This window comes from Ochotona curzoniae, unplaced genomic scaffold, assembly GCF_017591425.1.
Source record: "Ochotona curzoniae isolate NIBS_2020 unplaced genomic scaffold, NIBS_Ocur_1.0 contig_908, whole genome shotgun sequence".
Lineage (NCBI taxonomy): Eukaryota > Metazoa > Chordata > Mammalia > Lagomorpha > Ochotonidae > Ochotona > Ochotona curzoniae.
Genome location: NW_024466607.1, coordinates 23,635,928 through 23,662,692, shown reverse-complemented (window position 1 = coordinate 23,662,692; position 26,765 = coordinate 23,635,928). Strand labels below are relative to the sequence as shown.

The 26,765-nt window shown below is 37.9% G+C and overlaps 1 protein-coding gene and 1 pseudogene across 1 annotated transcript in view; one reads left to right on the top strand and one right to left on the bottom strand.

Annotated features, from left to right (window-relative positions):
- The window catches only part of LOC121166001, a 29,694-nt pseudogene extending 29,438 nt beyond the window's left edge, over positions 1-256 (bottom strand).
- Positions 1-26,765, top strand: part of FHIT (fragile histidine triad diadenosine triphosphatase) — a 1,216,856-nt gene that overhangs the window by 385,182 nt on the left and 804,909 nt on the right. The gene's annotated exons all lie outside the window — the stretch shown is intronic.

Genomic DNA, 26,765 nt, shown 5'->3' with positions numbered 1-26,765 from the left:
ACAAAATTTGTTTCTCTACTTCCATTATGGAAATAGTATGGATTATTTTTGTTGTTGTTACTATTTCATTACAAAAGGTTTGATCCAGGATTCAATTTATAAAATGTTTTTGGATAACATTGTAGTAATCAGACAAATGTCGTTTGATTTTCGTGAGATTTAGTTTCTGGAGTCACACAATAAGTTATCTTTCCTTTTCTCTAATGGGACTGCTGTCCCACTCACAGCTTCTATTGAGAGTGTTGGAGCCATACATGCCGTACAGCCATGTCATGGTAGAGTTATTATCTGTCTCTTGCTGTTGGCTGAATTACTCAGATCATCATTATGCCTATGTCATAGCTGCTCTGGCTTCTCTATTTTTTATTTATCTTGGGTAAAATATATATTAACATTTCTATATACTAGATACTCGGGAGGTCTAAACCCTATATTAAAATTTCTTTTCCTAAATATAGGGGGAGAGGTGTGGGACTTAAAACATTTCCGGGGCCGAGTTTTTATTATATTGTGAGATTTCCATCAGCACTTTAAGGATCCGTGTTTCTCAATATGGGTAGAAGTGGGGAAACTGAAAGGGAAATTGTTTTCTGCATTCTCTGTAATGGTGTTTATTTAAGAGTGATAAAGCAATACTCGCTAAGCCTGGACTAGTTCTACAACAGGCAGTGCTGAAAATCCCAGGGGAGTTACAGTGGTGTTTCTTATGTTGGGAGGAAATAAACTTCAGAATGTTATTTGGTATATAATGTTATTATAAATATACTGAAGACAGCTTTGCCTCATGTAAAAAAGACCCAACTATGAGTTAGCCATGTTTAACCTTCTGTGTCTAGTTGGCTTTACTTTGAAAACATATAGAATGATGATTAGGAGAATAAGCAAAAAATAAAGTAATGCAAGGGTTGCTTCTGCCTGTCAATAGGCCAGTTAACCTTGTAGCATCTCCTTGTGTTATATGAAATGGGAATAATAATGGCATTACTTTATGCTTCATGGATTAAATAAATTAGTTGCTATGTTTCATTTATTTAGGGACAGGGTTATATAACCTAAAACTCAATAAATTTTGACTATTAGTATTGTTTTGATCATTAATACTTCAGCCAGTTAAGGGAAAGGAATTTTTACTTGAAGTGAACTGTCTTTTATGACAAAAAGTCATTTCAACTTTGACAAGTCAAATGATTTTTCTGTTTTCATCTACTGAAAGCTGACCAGACACCCCTACTAAAACATGTACGTTTCAGTTTGTCAGACCAAAATCTCAGACATCTGGTGGGATATTCTCAAGGCTGTGTTGCTCTGTGGTTTCAGTATTTTTGGTGGGTGTCTTTCACTTGAATATTATTTTTTATACTGAGAAAGGATAGTTTGAAGGATTGATGCTGTTATAGTTTAAGTTGATGAATTCCTAATTCTCAGATTGGAAGTAATTTACTTCACATCTGGGTTTCTAATCTGGTTCAAATTTATTTGCTCAATCTCCTAGTCTATTGTGATCTTTGGAGTGTTGACAAACCTTTTCAGTCATCAAATAAATCTTTTTATTTCCTTAAAGATTTGTTTATTTATTTGCGAGTGGAACACACAGTGGGGTGGGTGGGAGAGAGATAGATATGTTTCATTATTGTTGGTTCATTCTCTAAATAGCCTAAATGACCAGAGATGTTATAGGCCAAAACCAGTAGCCCGGAACTCCTTTTGATTGTTCCATGTGGTTTGCAGGAAATCAGGTACTTAGGCCATTATCTGATCCCTTCCTTAGTTTACAACCAGGAAGCTTGAACAGAAATGGGGCAGCCAGAAATTCAACTGGCACTCTGATATGCAATGCCAGCTTTGTAAGTGGTGTGAACAGTAACTCGTTGAACTCTGAGCCTCAACACCGGTGTCTTTGTATGAATCATGCATGACAAGATTTACAAATACTTGTTGATTTAGAAGGCTAGACCGACTCTTGTCAGCCTGGGAAGGCTGTCTCCTGGTACACCTGGTACAAGCTCTTGGCTTATTTTTATGTGTTTTGCATGTATACTTAGCTACTATGTGTCAGACATTGATCTTCAACATTACTTAGCCTCCATTTTCCACTGCTGATTCCTACTTCAAATTTTATCTTCTTCCTTGATACCTTTGTGTCCTGAAAAAGATTCCCTGTGTGTTGGTCAGCCTCAATCTCATAAGTGCAACATGGAAATAATGATTCTACCTATTAACAGAATTAGTGGGAAGATTTTATAAATTAAGGCATGCATAGTGTTTATGAGTTAGTGCATATTAAATGCAAGCAAAATGCCTAGCACATACTAAGTACTAAACAGTTGCTCTGTCACCAGTATAAAATAGTGGCATCATGACAATAATGGTGGTACTGCTCCCTGATATAGCACAATACTATGCATATTTCTATAATAAAAGAATTCAAATGTAAAACATTTAAAAAGGCCATTGATCAATACAGCTAGATTTCATGACCTGGTACCCATTATTTTAATTTGTGTAGCCTAAAGTTCCGTGTGACTATCTCTGGAGGTGACACAGAAGATGCCATAGTGGGCCCAGCACAGTAGCCTAAGGAGCACAAGGAGCTAAATCCTTGCCCTGCACACACCAGGATTCCATTTCTGCAGCGGTTTGTGTCCTGACTGCTCTACTTCCCATCCAGCTCCCTGCTTGTGGCCTGGGAAAGGAATAGAGGATGGCCCAAAGCGTTAGGGCCCTGCACCCGTGTGGGAGACATGGAAGAAGCTCATGGCTCTTGACTTTCAGTTCAGCTCAACTCTGGCCACACTGCAGCCATTGAAGCCACTTGGGGAGTAAATCTTTCTCTCTGTATCTTCTCTCTGGAAATCTGCCTTCCAATAAAATAAATAAATCATTTTTTTTAAAAAGGATGCCAAAGTGAAGCAGAATATTCACCTGAAAAAACAATTAAATTTGAATTCTAACTCATACTACACACAAAAATTAACTTAAAATGGATCAAAGATCTAAATGGAAAATCTATAATTATAAAACTCCTAGATGATAACTTAAGCACAGACCTTCATGATCCTGTATTAGGCAATGATTTTCCAACTACAGCATTAAAATTGTAAAACACAAACAAATTGGACATAATGACTAGACATTTTAATCTTCAAAGGACACCATGAAGATAATTCAAAAATAATTTTGAATGAGAGAATTTTTGTTTTGCAAATTGTTTGTTTGAAGGAGCTTTGAGAATCTATACATGTATGTGTAGATTTTAAGATTTTTTTCAAAGACAGAGATAGAGAGTGTGGCTCATCCATCTGCTGGCTCACTTCTCAAAAGGCCACACAGCTGGAGTTGAGCCAAGCTCATCTGAAGCCGGGAGCCAAGTGCTTCCTCTGGGTCTTCTACATCAGTGCAGGGACCCAAGCACTTGAGCGATTCTCTGCAATAAGCAAGGTTCTGCAACAGAAGTTGAGTAGCCAGGACAACAGTCAGCACCAGGATGCTGGCACCACAAATCAGAGGATTAGCCTGTTGAGTCACCACGTTGTCCCTCAGAATTAGTATTTTAAAAATCTTGCAAGTCAGTAATGAAAAGACCCATGGTTTAGTTGTAAAAGGAGGAATTATGCAAATAGACAACTGATTTACAAAAGATATGCAAATAGCAAGTAAGTCTATGATAAGATGCCCAGTATCATCAGCCACTAGCAAAGTATATGTCAAAGTTACTAAGGGATAGCATATCATAGCCCCTAGTGTGGTTGCAGTAAAAATAATACTTTTCAGCAAGGATGTAGAGAAATTAGAACTCTCACATGTTGTTGTTAGAGAGTAAATGACAACCCTCCCTACTCTGGAAAATGGTTTCAAAATTTCTTAGAAATTTAAAAATATAAGTATAATCTAGCAATTTTATTCTTAAGTATTTTCCCAAGGACAATGATAACATATGTTCACAGTGGCAATGTTGATAGTAGTCCAAAAAGTAGAAGGAATACAACTCTACATCTTTTGATAAATGGATAAATAAAATATAGGGTATCTGCACGGTGGGATAACATTCAGCAATAAAAAATGGAGCACTTATACATGTTACATCATGAATAAATCTTTAAAAACCTATGCTACATGATAGAAGCCAGATACAAAAGCCCACACAGTGTATGAATCCATTTATATGAGGTATTCAGAACAGACAGACTACAGATACAGCAGATGGGTAGTTTTCCAGACCTGGGAGTTGGGAGAAAATGAAGAGTGACTGCTAATGTCTAAAATTGATAGTGATGGTAGTTACAAAGTCAGCGATTGTACTGAAAGGCTAACATTGCACACTTTAGATGGCCTGTTTGTGTGGTATGTGAATTATATCTGAAGAAAAGCTATTTTTAAAAAATCTAACTAAAGATAGAGCCACAGGCCTGTTTTCCCCCTAATGGAAGAGACTTGTACCAGGCAAGAAGAAATGCCTCCTGGACTACAGCCTATTAAGTTTTGTCAGAGGTCTAGCACTGTGCTACAGTGGGGCAAACTGTTGCCTGTGACACCTACCTCCTATTTGGACACACTGCTTCCAGTTCAGCTTCCTGCTAATGCGCATAGGAAAGCAGCAAAAGATGGCCGAAGTGTCTGGGTTCCTGCTGCCCACATGGGACACCCAGGTGGAGTTCGAATCTCTCGGCTTATCTGGCCCATTGCTAACTCTTGGCTTGTGGACATTTGGAGGGAGTGAGTCAGCAGATGGAATATCTTTCTGTCTTGACACTCCCTAGTTCTCTCTTACTCTGCCTTTCCAATAAAATAGGTTAATATTTTAAAAAAAATGTTCAGTCAGGGCTGAAAGTTGAATTCCTTGCTATTGCACCCATGTCTGCAAATAGTGGAGCGCAATAAAATGTTGAAGAATGACTTTTGATGGTTTCCAAAATCACCTCCAGGTTCTGTAATTCTCTTCTGGGACTCTTCCCACTGCATAGTAAAATTCCAGATTCCTAGAAGAGCATAAACTGCAGTATTTGGACAGTTAAGGCACAGCGGTCACTGTAACTTTAGAAAAAAAAATGGTGTCAGTGGAGGTAGCTGGTTACAAGTTTATGTTTCCTGGTGCTACCCGATGGCTAACCTTGCCAGGAGGACTTTATAAATGTAGGCCATTTCAAGGCTGCTATGTTAACCCTTCCTGCACAATGATCAGAAGCCTGCCAGATTCCAAATTTCTGTGTTATATGTGCCCAACCTGAGCATAAAATGTGTTAGGAGGAGAAGTCAATATACCTTGCCCAAAACTCACTCTCTTCTAATGAGGGAAAAGGTTGGTCTGTATTCTCAGATGCCCAGAAACAAGTGAATTAAGAATTAAAGCAGGGCCTTGGGTAGTAGCCTAGTGGCTAAAGTCCTTGCCTTGCATATACTGGAATCCCACATGGCTGCTGGTTCTAATCTGGGGGCCCCACTTCCCATTTAGATCCCTACTTGTGGTCTGGAAAAACAGTTGAAGATGGTCCAAAGCCTTGGGACCCTGCACCTGCATGGGAAACCTGGAAGAGGCTTTGGGCTTCTGGCTTCAGATCGGCACAGCTCTGGTTGTTGTGGCCACTAGGGGAGTGACCCAGTGGACAGAAGATTTTCCTCTCTGTCTCTTCTCTGTGTATTTCTGGCTTTACAATAACAATAAAGAAATCTTAAAACAGAATTAGAGCAATACTTCTCAGCCAGGGCAATTTTGGCTGTGAAGACACATGACAAAATCTCAGAATACTTTAGCTGTGACAAATAGGGTCATGATGGCAAAATGTGTTCTTCCCAAATACCAAGTAGAAGATAACAGTGCTTCTCGACATCCTAGAGTGCATTAAACAGTCCTTGACAATGAAGAATTATCTACGCTGAAATGTCAGCAGGGCTAAGTTTCAGAAATCTGACCTCAGAGTTTACTGAGAGGAGCAAATAAGACTAAGACCATCAACTAATAAATCTGTAGAATGTGTCAAGCAAGTTAATCGAGTGATAGATACCTTACCTTTTGGGCTGGCTCCCAAACACATTTCTCTTTCCTTGAATTCTGTGGCCCAAACATTATAAATTGGTCATTAATTTTGCATGTAAAGGGGACTGATAAAGAATGAGTAGGAAGAAAGAGATGGTGCCTTCTTTGAGTCTAATGACCCTATCTTAAGTGTTTCAGACCATTTGCTTTGGTTGGGTTGTGCAGTCACCAATCTTGAATGAATGTATAAAGATAGAAATATCAGCCTTCGTGTTTTCTTTGTTGGATTCCTAAATAGCTGAGAGTTATTCCTGACTGTATCAGCTATGAGCCTTTGCTATTTAACACAGCTGTTTACAGCATCATTTCCTTCCTTTTCTTTTTGTAATATCTTCCGAAGTGGAAGCTAATGTGAATTTTGGTGCTGTCTAACTCCTAACTGGTGTATCTAATGCCATCAGATTGAATTAACGTGAACTGTTAAGCATGAAGTACATATTAGCATGGTGCTTATTGCAGATGTATTATTGTTAGTTTAATTGTTATGGCTAATCATTGATTGTGGTTTCTCTGAGTGCTTGAAATAGCTAAAACAACAGCAATAATAATACCAATAATGCTATTTTTTTATAATAGTGCCTTTCATTTAAGCGTCTTGAAAAGCCTATGCCCTAGAAGCTATTGTTGTAAAATTGCCTTTATCTGTGTATTCTCATTTGGCTAAAGTTCTGATAGGGATATGCCAGTGTGTGATTTACAGAGCCAAGGAAGATTTATATTCATGAATCCCACTTTTTTGAAATTCTGCACTCTGCACTCTATCAGCGTGAAAAAAACAGGGGGAGTATGAATTTAGACCGTTGGGTATTACATCCAGAGAGATATCCTGGGCCTTTGGTAACAAGTCAGACACCTTTGTGTTGGCTTGGTATGCATTCTGGCTTGGTGCTCCGATTGTATGATATCTGTTTTGTCCTTCAAACCAAGGCATTTTGGTTCTCTCTCTCTCTCTCTCTTATTTATGTTTTTGGCCTTTTAAAGAGCGGAAAAGAGCCAAATATCGGAGTGTACATTATTATATCACATTTTGAAAAATTCAAAATAATTGATGGAGTATAGTGCAGCATGTCTGAACTAAAACATGCACTGGGACACAGAAGATTGGCCATTAAGATGAGAAGTCCTGTTGAAGTACCACTTGGTCTCTTGGGTTCCAACTACCTGGGAAGGGAAGGAGACAGAAGGTAAGGACAGGTGGTTCCCAGTTCACTTGTTTTTTTGTTGCTTGACTGAATACCTAGGAGGTCTAACCTTTTTTTTTTTTAACAATTGAAATTAATAGCTGCCATAAAGCAATCCCTTCAATGTAATTATGACAGGTTTATGATATAATCCCGATGAGTTTTGTTAAATCATTGTGCAACCCTGAGGTCATTGTCATGTGTTACTGTACCTTCTCCCAATAGAACTGCAGACAAACTTGGATATCCCTAGAAAAATTTCATTCTGCTGTGGGTGATAAATGGAGGGTGCCTACCATCTGGCTGCTGTCAAGGGGCTCAGGGGAAATGAATTGCTGGACTTTTGCTACATGGATTCATATTGTTTCTCTTTCCAAAAGAGAAGTGAGGCCATGGACTTAGGCCATGAATAATGAGGACCCTCCTTGTCGCTCAGCATGGTTTCCTCTGGAAGGCTTGGAGACCACGCTGAGAAAAAGGGTAAAGCAATTGTTCTCCATGTTGGCTGCATATTGAACTCTTCCTTGCAGCGTTTTAATAACCAACCCTGAGGTGCCTGGATCACCTCTCCTGAAATTGATTTAATTGGCCTATGGCAGGACTGGCAACAAAGATATGTAACAACTCTTGTAGGGTAGCATTGAGACATTGCTGTCTCGTAGGCACTGTACAAAGAGCTTTACAGTCTGTAATTTGTTTGAATATCACAATGAGTGTGTTTTTGTTGGGCACAGACAGTAAGTCAGGGAGTGTTAGATGTTCAGGAGTACAGCCAAGTAATACTTTTATGGAGGATACAGGAGGGATTGAGTAGGCAAATAGGAGACGGAAAATACTACACACAGGTAGGTTTTTGCAGAGGAACTGTCTTGGGGAGGAGGATGCTTAACATGTAAGTGTTTTTGGAGCAAAAAAGGCCAGGATCAGTATGATGCAGGGTAAGATGTGGAAGTGGGAAGTACCATCTTGCTTGAAGTTATGCATTATTAAGTATTCCAGGACTTTGAAGGCAAAGGAAAGCTCTGATCACATTTGCTTGTCATCTCTCTCTCTCACTGTATTAAGGAAAGGAGCATTGGGGGAAGCAATAGGAGAGATATTGTGTTGAGTGGAGTAGTCATTGCAGTAAGTCTGGAGAGAAATGAGAATGGCCTGAGCTGGGTAGTGACTGGAAAGCGAGAGGTGAGTATATTTGTGTGTGATGATCATGGGAGAATCGTGAAATGTAGAATACAGATCACTGAATTTTATAGCTAGTCATTGTAATAAGCCACATATGATGTGGGGATTACTGCTGCTGGCCCCTGCACAGCACTGTGAAAAAGAAGGGCTTAAAGAAGCAAAATAATATGTTCAAGATGTCGTAGAATGAAGCCTGCGCTTGAATGATTTCTGTTGCCCTCCACAGCTCCTTATGTTAATCGTAAACTCTATAGCTCCTGAAAGATGGAGCTGGGAAGGAAGTATACTAAGTCAAGATCTTTGGATTTTATCTGTAGGTAATTCACAGCCATTGAAAATATGGCAACAAACATGGGTTCAGTCTGAAAATTTACATTGTGGCTTCTGGCTGTATTTTTTGCAAGCGTTTTGTTTGCTCTTTCAAGTATAAATCTTTCATATCAATCGGATGTGCAGTAAACAGAAAAAAAGTAGCCCTCTGAACCTTACAAGTAATGGGAATGGCTTATTAGATTGTTTCTGCTGTAATGAAAGTGCTAATTGGCTCTTACTTAGTGTTTCCTGCCCAGCCATCCCAAGGTAGTTTACTAATAAGCATCATCTTTCTTTCGGAGTTAAGGAACCAATGAGAGAGGCTGTGGTGTTTGATTTAGTGGGATTGACCTGTGGACATATCTTCACTATTCCTTTGGTAGTTAGATTCTTTTACCACAGTTCAGATGTACATCTGAGAATCTGCCTTAATGCCTTGACCCGTGTGTCTCAGTTTTTCCCTTTGCCCTGAACTTTCTGCTTCTCAGAAACTGTAAGGCAATAGTACAGAAGGAGTCTAAGAAACGGCACAACTGGGGAGTGAAACAACAGATGGAAGATCTCTCTGTCTCTTCCTTTTAAATAAATACAATAAATGGTAAGAAAAAGAATGGTAGAGCAGAAGACCTTAACAGTATAATTTGTGATTGTCCAATGTAATTTGATCTTAGAATGAGCACCTAATATTATGAATTGCTGGCCGATACTGACAGATAATTATAGTTTTTGAATACATTGATTTTTTTCTAATACTTTTATTATTTTCCATGATACATTTTGTAGATACAGACATTCCCCCTTTTGCTTCCCTTTTCCCCTCCCCATTTTCCTCTCCCAACATCTTCCCCCATGTTATTACAATAGTATAGTCCTTTACTTATAGTTGCAAGTTTAACATTCTTCTGTTAGAGCATATCATGGCATTGTATGTAGTTATAATTAGATAATGATAGAAAATCTAGTATCGTTTTTGTCAAGGTGTATTTAACTTCCATACTAGCAGTCCTCCTTTTGTTGGGGAGTAGAGAAGCCTCCTGTGATATATCATGTTAACCGTCTAGGGCTGTGTTCATAATTAATTGATTTGAAAGATAGATGGATAGATAAGAGATCAGCCATTCACCCAAAACTGCTTCAGCAGGACCCTTGGAGCATGCCTCACATCAGGGACCTGGGATGGATGGGAGGCTGGGTGGGGCTTTTCCTTTTGTTTCTCCCCTTCCTCAGATACAGGGAAAAAATGATATTAGTGTGGAAACAATTTAAATTTTACCATGTGAATATTAAAAAAAAAAAAAAAAGAAAAAAGAATGGGTTGCCAGCAATGTAGACAGCTGTTGTGTCCCCTTGCTACCCCTGTCGACACATGTATTTAAAAGAAAAAAAAAATCATCCTTGTGAAATCGTAAAGTTAATAGTCTAATTAAATTTTGATTTTGCATACACTTTTGAAAATAGTATTCTGGGGGCCCGGAGCAATAGCGTAGTGGTTAAAGTCCTCACCTTGCACGTCCGGGGATCCCATATGGATGCCAGTTCTAATCCCAGCAGCCCTGCTTCCCATCCAGCTCCCTGCTTGTGGCCTGGGAAAGCAGCTGAGGACAGCCCAAAGCCTTGGGACCCTGCACCCCTGTGTGGGAGACCCATAAGAGCTCCTGGTTCCTGGCTCCTGGCTTTGGATCGGCGCACCTCCAGCCATTGCGGCCACTTGGGGAGTAAACTATTGGATGGAAGATCTTCCTCTCTGTCTCTCCTCTCTCTGTATATCTGCCTTTCCAATAAAAATAAATAAATCTTTAAAAAAATAGTATTTTGATTGCTGAAGTAGGAAGCATGCATAAAGAATTGCTGATAAAAATGAAAGTATCATGTTGCCTCCAGGAAGAGCTGTTATGAAACTGAGTTCTGAACTGAACTAGCTGTTTTTCAGATGGAACACCATTTTTTTTTTACCTGAGAAAATTATTGACAGAGAGAGTATGATTATCCAGACTTAGATATTAAACACAGATATTTTCTGATAAATGCACAAAGTGAACCTGTCACTTTAAGTAACCTATCGGACAGCATTTGTTTCCAATGATAAAATTTAAGCTTTCAAGCACAAATTCAGATTTTGGAAAGCTTGTGTCTGCCATCACGAGCTTGACAGCTTTCTAATACTTAAAGACTTTTCTGATGAGATCGATAATGGTATTAACAAATGTAATTCTTTTTAATGTTATATAATGAAATGTGTCAACATTTGGAAGATCTGCATAATTCAGTGAGCCAATATGTTCGATCAGAGAAATGAATGCTGTTACACAGAACCTTGGTGTGGGAAAAGGATCCTTTCAAAGTGCCACATAGAGCATGGATTTTCACATAATGAATACTAAAAGTTTATTGATATGGTTACAGACTCTATGTTGAAAGTAACTATTGAAGAAATTTCCATTTGTCAAATTTTGATCTAGTATTACAGAAAAATATACACCGTTATTTGAAAAGGTTATTAAAGCCACTTCTCTGTTCTCTTGGTATATCTCACTCATGGCAATATATGGCAGCACAATGTGCAAACATTTTACCTATTCTTCTGTTTGGGAAAATATGTTATGTTTCATAGGTTGATTGTTTTTAGTGAGTCCATGGTGTTTGCAAAGTTTTCTGTTTTACTTTCTAATGTGACAAATACCCATAGATACAACCCATATGACCAAAAGCCTTTTGAAGTCTTCAGAAGTTTTTAAATGTGTACATGTGTCCTGATACCAAAATGGTGGAGAACCACTGGCCTACAAGAAACAGTGTCTAAAGTACTTTGCCTTCAGTCTCTCTAAAAGGGCAATAGAAAATGGGATTTTGTGGTTATACAAGTTTAGTAATGTTACTAACCCCTTATGAAGTGCCACAGTTTATAACAGCATAGTAAATATTTGCCTTGTTGGGCATACAATGTGATGCATAGGGTTAAGTGGTCACTTCAAATGACCACAATAAAAATTTAAGTACCTGGGACTGAGTCCTGACTCTAGATCTTTATTATTATTATTTTTAAAATTCATTCATTATTTGAAAGGCAAGGTTGCAGTGAAAAGAGAAGGAGGGGGCGGGGGATGAGAGAATCCTTCCATGTATTAATTCACTCCCCAGGTTAAAGCCAACAGGTGGGAGCTTGTTCCAGATATCCCACATGGATGAAGAGCCCAAACACATAGGTAGTTTCCACTGCTTTCCCAGGTGCATTGGCAGGAGATGTACAGGAAGTGGAACAGCTGAGACTCCAGGCGGCATGTGTCTGGGAATCTGGCAGTTCGGGTGGCAACTTAACCCACTGTAGTACGGTGTTGAGCTCTGCTTCTACTTCCAGTGCAGGCCTCCTGATAATGTACTTGGGAAACAGCAGGTGATTTCTCAGCCATCTGAATTGCTGCCACACATATTCCAGGGCTGTTCCTGGCTCCTTGATTTGGCCTATCCCCAGCTGTTGCTGTTATTTGCAGAGTGAATCAGCAGATAGATCTCTTTCCCTCTATTTCTTTTACTCTGTCTTTAAAATAGACACATATAGCTAAAAAATGTTTGGATTTTGTTTTCACTTTCTTCTAAATTCTTTTGACAATGAAAACATTTTTCTCAGAACATGATTTGGGAAATGCTTCCCACTTGTCAATAATGACTATTTGAAATGTTCAAAATGATTAAGTTGGGACGCGGAATGCAATTACTCATTGGCTCCTGAAATCTGGAATTTTAATTTAAGAACCTACTGTGCTTTCTTTGAGAACAAGCTCCCGACAGCAACTTCTTTATTCAAGTCATTGGGGAGATAAAAGAATAGGCAATTATTGTGCATTGTTTCACTACATTATGCATTTTTGGTTTTATACACTCATTGTTTATCACATATGAAAAGATGGTGAGCTCATACAAACCAATGATGACAAGATTCTTACTCATCAGTGGACTTGGGCAAAGGGATCTTTTCTCTAGAGCAGATGATAGTTACTCATTAGGCTGCTGTCTTAACTTGTCCTTTTCATAGAATGTCCTTTTAGAAGGACCTGATTTCTTCTTTCAGTGTCAAAGGTTACTCAGTCATATTCCATGCCATCTGGTTTGGTTGGCTCAGATGAATTGTCTGTTAGAAACTATCTCAAGAATTGGTTTGCTGGTGCTCAGTTTTTAATTATTAGCTGCTGTATTTTCATTTCTGAGACTTTTCCTGGGGACTGTGCAAAATGATTATTCAAATGTATGTATGAATGTGTTCTCAAGAATAATAGTTATAGCATCCCGAGTTTAAAACAATGAAAGTATTGACAGAATGTGGAAATAATTGGGATTTTTAAGATATCCACCTAGTAAAAATTCCACGTAGTCATTGAAGGTATGGTTGTCTTTAAGATTGTTGAAAATGATGGGGCATTGTATCAAAAATAGTATGAGTTGGATAAACGCATAACACATATTTTGATACTGTTTTCCGAAATTGTTGTCCCAGTTTATATTCAAACTAGAGTCTTTAAAATACTTCTTTCCCTTTCTCTATAGTCTTGCCAAATACCAGTGTTTTATTAAATCATATTTTTCTGATATGATAAAATAATCACAAATGTCATTCTCATATCAAGGAGACATTAACTGGGAAAGACAAAGAACAGTAACTGGAGTCTGTCTTTGTAACTCCAGTTACTACTTTGTGTGCAGAACTTTGAGTTGCACTGGCCGACCACACGTGGGCTAACTCTGATTGCTCACACCTGACATTTCCTAAGTTCTAGAACTGAAAAAAAAAATGTTGATGTGACTCTAGAAAATAAATTAAGCAAAAAAATGGATTCCATATTTAGTCACTTGTAATTTGTGCTTGGATAGAATAAACAAATACTACATTAAGTCCATCTGTATTATGTGTAAAATTCCAAAATAAATATTAAAGAAGAGGCAGAGTGAGAATATATACCTGCTAGTCTCTTGTGTGTCAGAGGTTTTGCCATGACAAAGTTACAGTAGATCATAGAGTTGTCTATCAGGTGATTAAACCTGTTGTCATGGTTTTCATTTTTCACACTTTGTACTTAGTTCATATATGCAAAGGGCTTGCAGAGTGCCTCCAGGTTTTGAAGCCACTAAAAGGACTTGTTGCCAAACCCATTTCCTGCCACTCACCACAGAAGTGCCAGTCTTGTCCACAGAAACCTTTGGCACCAGCACATTGCAACTGGGTAGAATATTGAGGGAAATGTCAAAAATGTAGCCTTGTGAAAAGAATCAAAAGAAGGCAGTGTGTTGTTATTCTGAGGGTTGGATTCTGGCTTGGGCATTTGTCTGCATGGAGCAGACTTGGTTGTCTAATTTCAGCACTGCAATTAATTCTTGGACAAGATGAGAAGAGCTGTAACTGCCACAATTGTGTAGCTTGGATGTTGCTTCACTAATTCATGTGCTTATTTTCCTTGTGATTTCGTCTGAAAGCATCTTTTGACTACTTTTTGTTGTTTGCTGGATTGTTTCTATAATCTTTTGAATGATGAATATGGACAAAAAAGAATTCAGCAAAATGTAAATGAGTTAGAGCAAATGTGATGCAAGTGTGTGTTGTGCAGATCTGAAATGGAAATTGCGATATGTATTTTTCCTTTTAAAGGAGAATGATAAAAGTTTCCATGATGTGTCAGACATCATGTTTTCCTAGACATTCCTAGACATTCAAAAAGTGACAAAATTCAGTTTTAAAATTTGAGGTAATTATTGTGAATTCTGGCAGTAAATTAAGTGTTTTTATAATGAACCAATCTGACTTATAATTCTGATTTTAATTGTTCAGTATCACTGTGAATATCTTTTTAAAGTAAAGATTCCACTATTCATATTTTACTTTTGTTCTTTACCATAGTCCCATCTCTCATTAGAATTATGATGATATCCAAGATGAAATTTTGAAGAGCGTCCTACACTAGGTCATGGAAAGTAGCTGTTGTCTTTTGAACAAAATATGCTAAGATAATTACTTATGCATTGTTGGAATGCATTTTTGAGAACTGTATGACAGAAAATGCATAGTTTTAACATAGTTGCACATTTGAAGGAAAGATTATTTTCTACCCATATTGTATAATAGGTGAATTAGATTAATATAATTGTTGAAGACTTGGGTGAAGTGGAATGTAAAAGTTTAAGAAGTTAGTATGGGGCCCAGCACAGTGACCTAGCAGCTAAAGTCCTCGCCTTGAATGCACTGGGATCCTATATGGGCACTCCCTGCTTATGATCTGGGACAGTCGAGGATGGCCCAAAGCCTTGGGATCCTGCACCCGCATGTGGGAGACCTAGAGGAAGTTCCTGGCTCCTGGCTTCAGATCAGTGCAGCACCGGCCATTGCGGTCACTTGGGGAATAAATCAGCAGATAAGATCTTCCTCTGTCTCTGCTCCTCTCTGTATATCTGCCTTTCCAATAAAAATAAATACATCTTTTTTTAAAAAAAAGAAGTTAGTACATAGAAATGCATGAATAGCTCTTTGTAAAAGAAAAATATGAACAGAGAAGTAGAAAGAGCGCAGCTGTCCACCTATTCACTCTCCAAATGTGTGGAAGTGAAGCTAGAAGCTGGGAGCTGAATCCGGGTTTCCCACATGGATGGCAGGGGTCTTAGTACTTGGTTTGGGCCATTTTCTGTTGCTTTAACAGACACATTTGCAGGAAACTAGATATAGGTGTTGCAGGCAGTGACTTAACCCACTGGCTTACAATGCGGGCCCTGTATTGGTTTATTCTTAAGCCAGTAGTGTTTAATGTTAGGCAGAGTGACATTGCCTACATAGTTTGCTTTCAGGCATTTCATGACACTTAAAGGGCTTGCTGATATCTGAGAAGTGAGAATATATTTTCAGTTTTCCATACAAACAAGCAGTTGATGGTATATTTCAGGAACAACAGCTTTTAAGAAATGTCAATCAAGATAAAATCAAAGACTGACCTGCAAGCTTTAGTGTGACTTGTAGCTAAAATGTACAATACTATTCAACCTTTGATTTGTGTTTAAAAGTCAAATAGAATGTTGCTGAAGAAATTAAGATGCAAAAGCTAATTGCAAGAAAAAGGAGAGTTTCATTTTAAAAGATGTTTTTATTCCTCTTTCTGCCTGTAGCAAACTCTGGCTCCATGTAACAATAACCCCTTAAAATGCCATTTAGACTGGAAGTGCTGATGCAGCACTAATGATTTTAGAGCAAATATGTTACTCTAATTTCCTCCATCTGCTCTGAATAAAAGGATCTGAGTATCAAGTCTGGAAGGATTGTGGATAAAATAGTTTCTCAGAGAGGTTGGGGATATTTTAAAATGTGTACAGGTGTGAGGGCAGAATAATTCTTTTCTTACCTTGGAAAATGTCTCAAAAATGAGAATTTTGTTGTCACTCAACAGAAATGTCGAGATTTTTATATATCACTTTGCTGAGACCCCAGAAGAATATGAAATGACTTACAGACCAACCAACTAGCTTTTGTCACGATGCAAACCTGCTGGTTGTGTTTGTTTAGAGGTCCTCAGGAGGGATAAGAACTGCTCTGAGATTCTTGCGTGAAGAATGGGTGCGTTATTGTTGAAGACTGTATTTCTTTAAAGTCAGTTCACAGGTGACATTATGAGAGGAAGGGGCCATGTGCTTTCAACTTTCCAGTCGGCTGTGTCAATCACTATTCCTAAAGTGAACTCTCAAAACATGATTTGTAGCCATTTTTTTCAAAGTTTATTGTGAAATGAGGATGGTTCACAGGGATTTGTATATGTGTAAAATGTATTTGTAATTACATATAAAAAAGTATAACATAATTCAAAATTGAGAATATATTTACACCATTAATTACATGAGCCAATGAACAGATAAAATGTGATTATGTCAAAATATGTTGTATTAGTTTCCTATGTCTACCATAACAAGTCGTTAAAATAGGTATCTTAAAACAATTCATATTTATTCTCTATTAGTTATGGAAGCTAGCAGTCTACAATATAAACTTTAAGAAGACCATGCTCTCTCTGAAGCTCCAAAGGGTTATCTTCCCTTGCCTTTTCCTGTTTCCTGGTAATTACCAGCCGTCTTTGGCATTCCCTGGCATGTGCACACAGGGCTCCAACCACTGCCTGCAGAATCACCTGGTGTTCTCGTTGTGTGTCTGTCTTTCTGAATTCTCTTTTTATGAGAACCACTTGTTATTTGATCAGGAGACTTCCAGCACAGCATGACTTCTAGCTATTATTCACTATTATTTGTATAATACTATCTTCAAAGACCAAATTTCAAAATAAGGGTCACTCAAAATTCCAGATGATAAGTTATGCTCAACAGTATTCATGCAATATACATGCCAGGAAAGAGTGTGACAGAGTTCATCAGAAATCATTAATAATGCTTTAAATAAAATGAGTGTGGATGGAAGGTAATTAAAGACAATAAAGTATAGGGCCCTGTGCGGTGGCGCAGTGGTTAAGGTCCTCACATTGTATGCCCGGGATCCCACATGGGCGCCGGTTCTATCCCAGCGGCCCCTCTTCCCTTCCAGCTCCCCTCCTGTGGCCTGGGAAAGCAGTCGAGGGCGGCCCAAAGCTTTGGGAACCTGCACCCACGTGGGAGACCCGGAAGAGGCTCCTAGCTTCGGACTGGCATAGCATTGGCTGTTGCGCTCACTTGGGGAGTGAATCATCGGACTGAAGATCTTCCTCTCTGTCTCTCCTCTCTGTATATCCGCCTTTCCAATAAAAAAAAAAAATAAAAATAAATCTTTAAAAAAAAAAGACAATAAAGTATATCAAATTATGAAACATTCTGTTACACGGACATCAGTCTGCTGAAAGGACACCTTACTCTGATATTTAGTGAGCAGCATTCACAATAAACCCTTAATGAGAGCAATGCACATGTCTTTCAGGCTATGAGACTGTAGAGAAAATATGGTACATATAGACAGCAATATATAAAATTCTGTCTTAGAAACAATATCGGACATCCGAATCTTACATAGGAGATCTAGTTCCAGTCCAGGGTACTCCAGATTTTCAATCCAGCTTCTTGCTAATGCACTAGGGAAAACAGGAAGTGATATTCCAAACACTCATGCTCTAGCCATTCAAGTGGGAGATCCTCCTGGAGCTCCACCTTCTTCATTTGCTTACTCTATCTCCAGCTATTGCAAGTATTTGCGGAGTGAACTAGTATAGGATCTGTCTCTCTTATGGGCAGTTCTCAGAAGGGAAGTTTTAACACGTTTTAAAAATTGACATTTGAAAATGCCCGCAACTTCTCTAGTAGCTGTTAAAATATAAATTCACCTAACTGTAAAATGACCCTTTCACCCAAAGAGCTAACCAAATTTGAAAATATGGCTAACATCTATGCTCAATAAGGGTGTTAAGAAAGTTGGAACTCAGACCTTGACAAAGCTGCAAGTATCTATGGAAAAGAATGATTCACCTGCTCTTTAATAGATCACTTCTGCATTTTGACTCTTAATCTGTCATATAAAAATATACACACTATTAAATTTCCCAGAACAAGTTGATAATCTGGACCTATTGAAGGGCCTCTATGAAAGTTTGTTTTGAGTCTATTGTTACTTGAATATTTGACCTTTTTGAATCAGCTCTCCTGCCATAGATAGTTTAACAAAGGATTCTTCACTAACATGTTTACTTTATCCCATTTGTTTGAGGGTGAGGTATGCAATTTTTCTCCAGAGAGTACATAACTTCGTGTACCTTGTCCCCAAATACTTATCTCAGAGGCAGCACACCTTCCTGATAGGAAGCAAATGTCATGACTGAAGGCATAGGAGAGGAGCCTGATTGATATTCCTAAAATGCCTCTTTTATGTTCTGCAAGCCAAATCTGCATTCTTTTGAGTTGTTTAGAGTGACAGGACAAATGCACTATCTATGCTCAACCTCACAGGGAGGGAGGGAAAAAGCCACACTCCACTTCTTTATTTAGATTTTGCGTTGAGAACAGCAAGCACTATTTGAAAGGTCATCCCATTTCAAGTAGCAGATGGATAGGAAAAAAAGACTCTGGCTTTTACAAATAATGTAATTGAATTCTCCTTGTCATTTCTGCAGGCAATTCAGGATATTTTTTTTTTAAGCATTGATCCATAATTATCTGTCAGAGTGGTTAGTATTGTTAGACAGATGCGTAATTCTTCATGTGTAGAGGGGGTCATGCATCTTCCCTGTTACCTGTTGGAGTGTCTGCCTTTTCTGTGCAAATAAATACACATTATTAAAGACAAATCATTGCTTAACAAAAAGAAGCAAATGAAAAGTTTTTCCTGCTTTCTTTTCAACCTCACATTTGCCTTTCTTAGGCATGGCTGTTTAAATAAAGGTCAGGCTTTTTGCTTTTCTGTAAACAAATTATATTCTGGACCTATACAGTTTATTTATGTTTAGAGTCTCTGGACACAGGAGTCACCAGGGGTAGGCGTGGGGTTCGGGGGTCACAAGCATTAAACATAAATGTATCATGTTAATACAGTAGAAAACAGAAATTACCAAAGTGTTTAAGGATGAGTTGTATCTGTGTTTATTTTCCTTTCTCTCTCTCTCTCTCTCTCTCTCTCTCTCTCTCTCTCTGTGTCTTGTCTTAAAGTATTTCTAATCTATCTGGACTGTTCTGATTTGGTTTTTGTTGCCAGACAAAATCCCAGATGATGCCCATTTAAATTTGACTTTCAGAAAACTGTGGACTTTATTTCTTCTTAAATTTAAATGTGTCCCCGGCGCGGTGGCGCAAGTGGTTAAAGGTCCTCGCCTTGCACGCCCGGGATCCCAAATGGGCGCCGGTTCTATCCCAGCAGCTCCACTTCCCTTCCAGCTCCCTGCCTGTGGCCCGGGAGAGCAGTTGAGGACGGCCCAAAGCTTTGGGAACCTGCACCCGCGTGGGAGACCCGGAAGAGGCTCCTGGCTTCGGATCGGCATAGTATTGGCCCGTTGCGCTCACTTGGGGAGTGAATCATCGGACGGAAGATCTTCCTCTCTGTCTCTCCTCTCTGTATATCTGCCTTTCCAATGAAAAAAATAATAAAAATAAATCTTAAAAACAAAAAATTTAAATGTGTCCCCAACAATAGATTGGCGAGTCCTCTCAGAACAATGTATTTCAATAAAATTGTGAAATATTTATATAGGCAAAATAGTCTCTAAATAAGCAAAACTATTCTCTATAATATGAGAAATAGAAGCACAGCTGAATGGATAATTATAAATGGAAACCTGTTTATTCAGATCAGGATATGTGGGGCCCCTCAAAATGTCTTTGATCATCTGTCTGACCACACTAGTCATTCTCATGTTCTGTGAAATAAGCATTTCTGTTCATTCTCGGATACCTGTATCTTTTAAGTATGTATAATCTCGATAGGTTTAGTATAGTTTAAGTTTTATGTAAATGAAATCACCTGGCTTGCATCATTAAAGGAATAATATTCATAATTCAATCCAACATTGACACAAATACTGATGGTGTCTATCAATTTATGAAATCAATAGCCCTGTTAAGCCTGAATATACTTGAATTTTCTGTGTAGGAAAAAACGGAAAGGTAATCACTTTAAAGAAAACTCCTTAATGAGTTCACTTATGTCAACTGTGCTATAAATATTTGTATTTTTCAAGTACTCTTTCCCTCAAAATATATATTGTCCCAAGCTTCATTGATTTTCCAGGTTTGGGGGCAATCCAATGATATTTTCACTGGGTTTCCTTTGCGTTGATATCAGCAGAGCAAATCACATCTCTAACCCTAAGGTCACAGTGTTCAGCAGCAAATGGATAAAGAGCCTTTTGATTTATTATTCATGTAGATAACAATACTCAGAATAACTAAAGAACATTCCCTTTTATATCATAAATTTTATCTGGTGACATTTAGAAAATGTCTTCCAGAGCCCAGCCTCTGATCCATGGGGTCTCTTTCCTTTTATTCGTGGTACTAGTGCTTTGCTTTTTCCCATTTAGTGCTGAAGATGGCACTTTTCAGAGTTTGCTTTGAAGAGCAACCAATCCAAGAACAATAATAATAAAAAAGCAAGTTTGAAAACAGATGTCTTGATATCTTGGGCACTTTTGCATAGAAAGCTCTTGAACCTAGGGGTGTTTTTTTTTTTTTTTTAATTCATTTGACTATAGTGACTATTCATGAATTTCTTTTTTTTTTTTTAAGATTTATTTTTATTATTTTTTTTATTGGAAAGGCGGATATACAGAGAGGAGAGACAGAGAGGAAGATCTTCCGTCCGATGATTCACTCCCCAAGTGAGCCACAACAGGCCGATACTATGCCGATCCGAAGCCAGGAGCCTCTTCCAGGTCTCCCACGCGGGTGCAGGTTCCCAAAGCTTTGGGCCGTCCTCGACTGCTTTCCCAGGCCACAGGCAGGGAGCTGGAAGGGAAGCGGGGCTGCTGGGATTAGAACCGGCGCCCATATGGGATCCCGGGCGTGCAAGGCGAGGACTTAACCACTGCGCCACCACGCGGGGCCCATATTCATGAATTTCAAATGTCAAGTTAGATTTATTGTGAAACACTCTACTTGTATATGAGTGCTGGGAGTTTGAATTCCAGTTGTGATCCCTATCTCAACTTACTAATTTAATGCTGGGAGGCAATGGCCTGTGGATCATATACTGAAATCCTTAATCTCTGAGTAGGGTACTAGACTGAGTGCCTGGCTGGTGGCTCATGTACTGAGATCCTTACTCCGTGTAGATGACCTAGCTTGAGCACCTGCTTGATGCATCATGTACTCAGAGCCTTACTCTCTGGCTGATGATTTCATCTGGTCCTGGCCCATCTACTGTGGATATTTGGAGAGTAGACCGGTGAATGGGAGTTCACTCTCTCTTTCTCTCTTTGATACTCTTTTATAAGTACGTAAAATTCGAATTAACTGAAATATTTGCTTTTTAAGGTACAGGATCATTTCTATTCTAGAAGGAGCCTGCAAAAGATATGCTTAAATCTGCTGTATCATATTTATAATCAATGTTTTGTAAAAGCGGGACTAATGTATTTTACGGTGATATATAACTATGATTTCCTTCTCCACTTCTGCTTATCTCCACTGGGCCGTGTGGGCTCCTAGAGTACCTTGACAGAACTCTTGGTTATGAAATCAGTATGCAGAGCTGAAGTGAGTATTTGCCAAATATCTGCCAGATACTATTCTAAACTCTTGACAAATAACACATTTAATGATCAGAACAGCTCTCATGATAATTATTATTATTACTTCCATTGTATCAGTAAGGAAGGGGGTATCATGGTCAACAGTTTGCACAAGATCACAGAGTTTTTTGATGGCAGAACCAGGATGATGTTGGGCCATGCTTGACAGCATTTCCTAATGGCAGTAGCAAGTACATTGAGCTCTTAGGAAGGGTCAGACACCGTGCTGGGAGTTTTCCGTGAACTGTCAAATCCTCGGTTTCCAAACTAGCCAAAGGAATGCCTAACAAAGTTAAAATAAAGAAGCCATGGACTTTCCTACTTAAAGAAAACAAAAGAAAAAATGTGTGCACTTTAAAGAGTGTCATTTGATGAGTTTGCCTTCACTCATGAGGTTATGTGTTAGTAGGATCAGCACCTTTCCCAAAGAGAGTATTGAAGAAAACATTAAATTTAATCCATTGCCACACAGCAGCCTCTATTGACTGCTTATTTCCTGTAGAAGCACTCATGAAAGTAGGTGCCAAAAAGCCACTGCCCCAGATACAAGGAATAAGGCATAAAAAGGGTATGTAATGTTTCTTTGAAGGGCAGGGCCAACATTTGAACTCTCACAGTTTGACAGTGGAGTCCGTGCACGTAATCACTTATTTCACAGATTCACATAAAAATTAAAGCAGTAGTAAGTTTCTAAAGAGTTATGAAGTTTTTAATTTTCTGTTATGTCTCTTCCACATTTACTTACGATGTAAAAGCAGCATCAGTATTCTGAGGAGCCCAGACATTTCTCTACAAGCTAAGAGTCATGCCCAAAGAAAACTGCAGTGTCTGGCTGCACAGTGTTCCTTCCCTGTGTCCTTAGGATTTTCAAATTTCCTTTCGGGTCCTTCCCAAATTAATCTTTGTAATTTCCTCAGTGTTCTTTGCAGCTCTACTGATTGATGTCATCAAGTAATTACATTTATTTGGCAAGGTGCTAAGTGTTCTACTCCAGGGTCAATTTACTTGATTTGACTTAATCCTCCAGAGAATAGAATGTCCTTACGTAGTTTGATGATTGTCAGTGCAGAAATGCTGAGTCCTGTTGCAGACAAATAGTGGAGGATCTTCCTTTCTGTTCAGCACAGGTCTGCCTACACAGAACCTGCCCCGTGAACTTGTCCAACATGCAGGCATAGGATTATTCTTACAGTGGGAACAGTGAAAAGCTTGATGGAATAAGATCTAGAGCATATGGGTGAATGACTGTGCGCTATTTGTTAGACCATATTCTGTTATAACCCTTTGTCTGCTGTACATAAAATTTGTAGAACAAAGTCAAGGGAAAGTGCTGTCTGCCCTGTGGCCTTCAGCATTGCTGTGGCTCAGGGCTCTGCTGAGTTAACACTAATAAGGTGCTCGTTTTAGGAAACTATAGTCTGTTGCTTAGATGTACTGTGCCTTTTCCCTCTTAATATTTACTCGTGGTTTTAGGCTCTTGAGTTAAATTTTATGTAAACAGTGATTTTTTTTCATAGGCCATTAGGTGAAGTATCTGCTTTAACGTATCAAAAGTTATGCAAATCTTGCTCCTAATAGCCTCCTATCTGGACACAAAGAAGCATTAGAAATTATCTTTTATTTCTTCCCAAAGGAAAATTTTTGCTACACCACATTAAGATAGATAGGATATAATTAATACTGATTAAAGGAACAAATAAAAATAATGCCCCTTTCTAAGAATATAATTTTGTAAGTTTAGTTTCAATTATGAGATGATGTTTTAGTAGGAACAGTACCTTTCCCAAGAAGGGTTGAGGAAAGCATGAAATTAATATTAATATTGTGCAGTACTTGTACAATAACCTCTGCTATAGCTGCCCTAACTTTATGTAAAACCACTCAAGAAAGTGTATGCCAGAAAGCCATTGCCACTGAAAATTATTTCTCCTAATTCTGGATTCTTACACAGAATTCTGGTAAAAAGAAGTTTGGTACGATTAGAATGAATAATTTTGACCAAGAACTATTTTGTGCTGTGGCTGAAGGGAGACCAAACCGTTCATCTTTTGGCTATTGTGTTTCCTCTCCTCCCTAAACATACAGGCACTAACTAGAAATATAAACAAGAGTTCCTATCTTTTATGAAATATTACTATTAAGGAAAACTTAATTTTACCAAAATAGTTGGCCAAAGAAATGGTCATATGTTAGTTTTTCTACAGCTGTGATAATAAATTAGACAATTGTTTCATAGTTTTGTAGCTCAAAAGTGTAAAATGGGTATCACTCGTTTAAAACTCAACGTAGCAGTTAAGCTAGATTCCATTCTGGAGTCTGCAGATTTGAGTCTATTTCCTTGTCTTTCTCTTCTGAAAATTGCCTATATTCTTCAGTTTATGATTCTCCTTATATTTCAGAGCCAGTAATGGTCCCGGTACTCCTTCCTTTTTTCCTATCCATTTTTCTTCCTGTCTTCCTTCTTTTTTATTTCTTTCTTCTTATTTATTTATTTTATTTGAAAGGCAGGGTTATAGAAAAATAGAGAGAGATCTTCCATCCATTAATTGACTCCCCAGATGATCACATTGGTGGGGCTAGGTTGGTAGGAAGCCAGGAAACAGGAACTTCTTCCGTGTCTCTGATCTGAGTGCAGGACCCAAGCACTTACGTCATCTTCTGCTGCTTTCCCATGTGCATTAGCAGGGAGACAGAACAGAAGTGAAATAGCCATGTGGGATTCTGTTACTGCAGGTTGCACTTTTACTCACTATGTCACAGTGCCGGGCCAACGAAGGTTATTATTTTTTTATTGCATTATTCTTTTCCAGGGGAATGCCCTCTCTCCCTCTCTCCTCTCCATCACCTCCATAGTGTTATTGTATCACTCTGACTCTTGTGCTGCTGACTTTGATTTTTAATGACTATTGTAATTGTTTCACTGCAGTAATGCAGAATCATCTCTTTAATTTAAAGTCGCATGAAGAACAAGTCTATCTACTCTTAACTGTCGTTTGCTGTAGCCTTAACATGTTCACAGATTCTAGGGATCGGGAGCATTATTCTCGCTACTAAATAGGTCTGTAAAGTTTTTGGAAGTAAAAGTATACTTCAAAAAATTCATGCAACAGTTAACAGATGAATTTGCTATGGTGCAAAAAAAAAAAATTTTTTTTTGCAAACAATGTACTTTCCAATAACTTTAAAGTTCTATTTACAAATATAGGTCATAGTAAAAGTACCAAAATGTGAATGTAGTAAGATGTCTTTCTTTTGTGAAAGTAATTGAAAGAGAATCACAGTATTCTAGACTTAAGAACATCTAGACCTCTTAAAGAGAGTTGAAGGTCCAACCCAGGTCCATGCTACTCTAAGTGAGGTTCAGAGTTCTTCAACATCAGCATCATCTAAAAATCAGAGTCTCAAACCCTTTTCAGACCAACTGAGTGAAAATCTGTGTTTTTCCCTCTGTCTCTCCACTGCTTTTCAAATGAAAACATTTTAAAAACTAGATTTTAATACACACTAATGTTTAGGAAGCACTTGTTCAGATAACAGAAGTGAAAGTATAATTTAGTAACAGTCAAGAAAATGATACCACGAGATTGTCTGTAAATAATGAACCAATTAAGCTTAAATAAGATTGAAACTATTGTAGCTAACCTTGAGTATAAATATGAATTATGATCTTGAAAGAGAAAATACATAAAGCAAAGCAATGTTCCAATAAGTATAGTATTTAATATCTTGATATTTTGTACTTCATATTAACAAAATCCTAATTGTGTTTATGGAATCTGAAAATGAAACTGTGGCATTTGCTCCATTTTCTACGACTAGACTGAAAACTTTGAAGCAATGAAAAATTCTGAAGCTTATTAATTCATTCAAGAAATGTTAACATTCTTTTTGACATACCAGGTACCAGTGTTGTGAATAAACTAGAATGTATAACTTTTAAATTAAAGGATAAGTATGCACAGCGCACTCCAGACTACCCAGTATGTAAGGCAGATAAAACATAGCAAAGCATAAACTTTACAAGGCACAAAACCAGATAACAGAGATACGGCTATACTTGTCATTCATGCTAGTACAACATGTAGGGTAAACTACCCTATTGGAAAAAAAAGAAAATAATTTCACCTTGTAGTCCATTTAAACATTAATGTTCTATATGGAAATAATGTGCTTGTAAATGTCATTGTTACAGTACTCTCATTTTTTTATTATTTTTTAATTTCACTCAAAGTTGCCTGAAGGACCATTGGAAATGTCCGACAACGATCTGGTTTTGAATCTCCGTATGTGTAAACTAGGAGTGATGTCCTCTGTGTTCTTTATATGTTGAGAAGAGCAAATAAGAATATTAGAACATCTCTGAAAACTGAATCTCCTCAGAAAGTATTTAGGACATTAATTTATTAAAATGTAATGATTCTTGACTCAACACAAAAACAAATTTAATCTTAGGTTCCTGAGAACAAATTTATGTAAAACAAAATAATTCATGTGATTTTTCTTTTCAAAGAAAAGATAAACAAATTTTCGGGCAGAGGTAAAATAAAACGATATTTAATCTTGGCAATATTTAGACAAAATAGAACCAAAGGCTAAGAAAACATTGAATGTGATCCATCAAGAAGTTTCTCTTTTCTTTAAAATTCAGAAGAAAAATTGGACAGTACTGAATTTTTATTGATGTGGTAACAACTTCAAGATATATGAAACAAAAGCTGTTAGAAATACAAGGAAGAATTGATGAAATAGAATTGTTATGTATTTTAATATACATTTATTGATCTTTCATGGGTCAAATAAACATGGAATACAGAGTGTTTTCATAATCTAATAGAGCTGATTTAATAA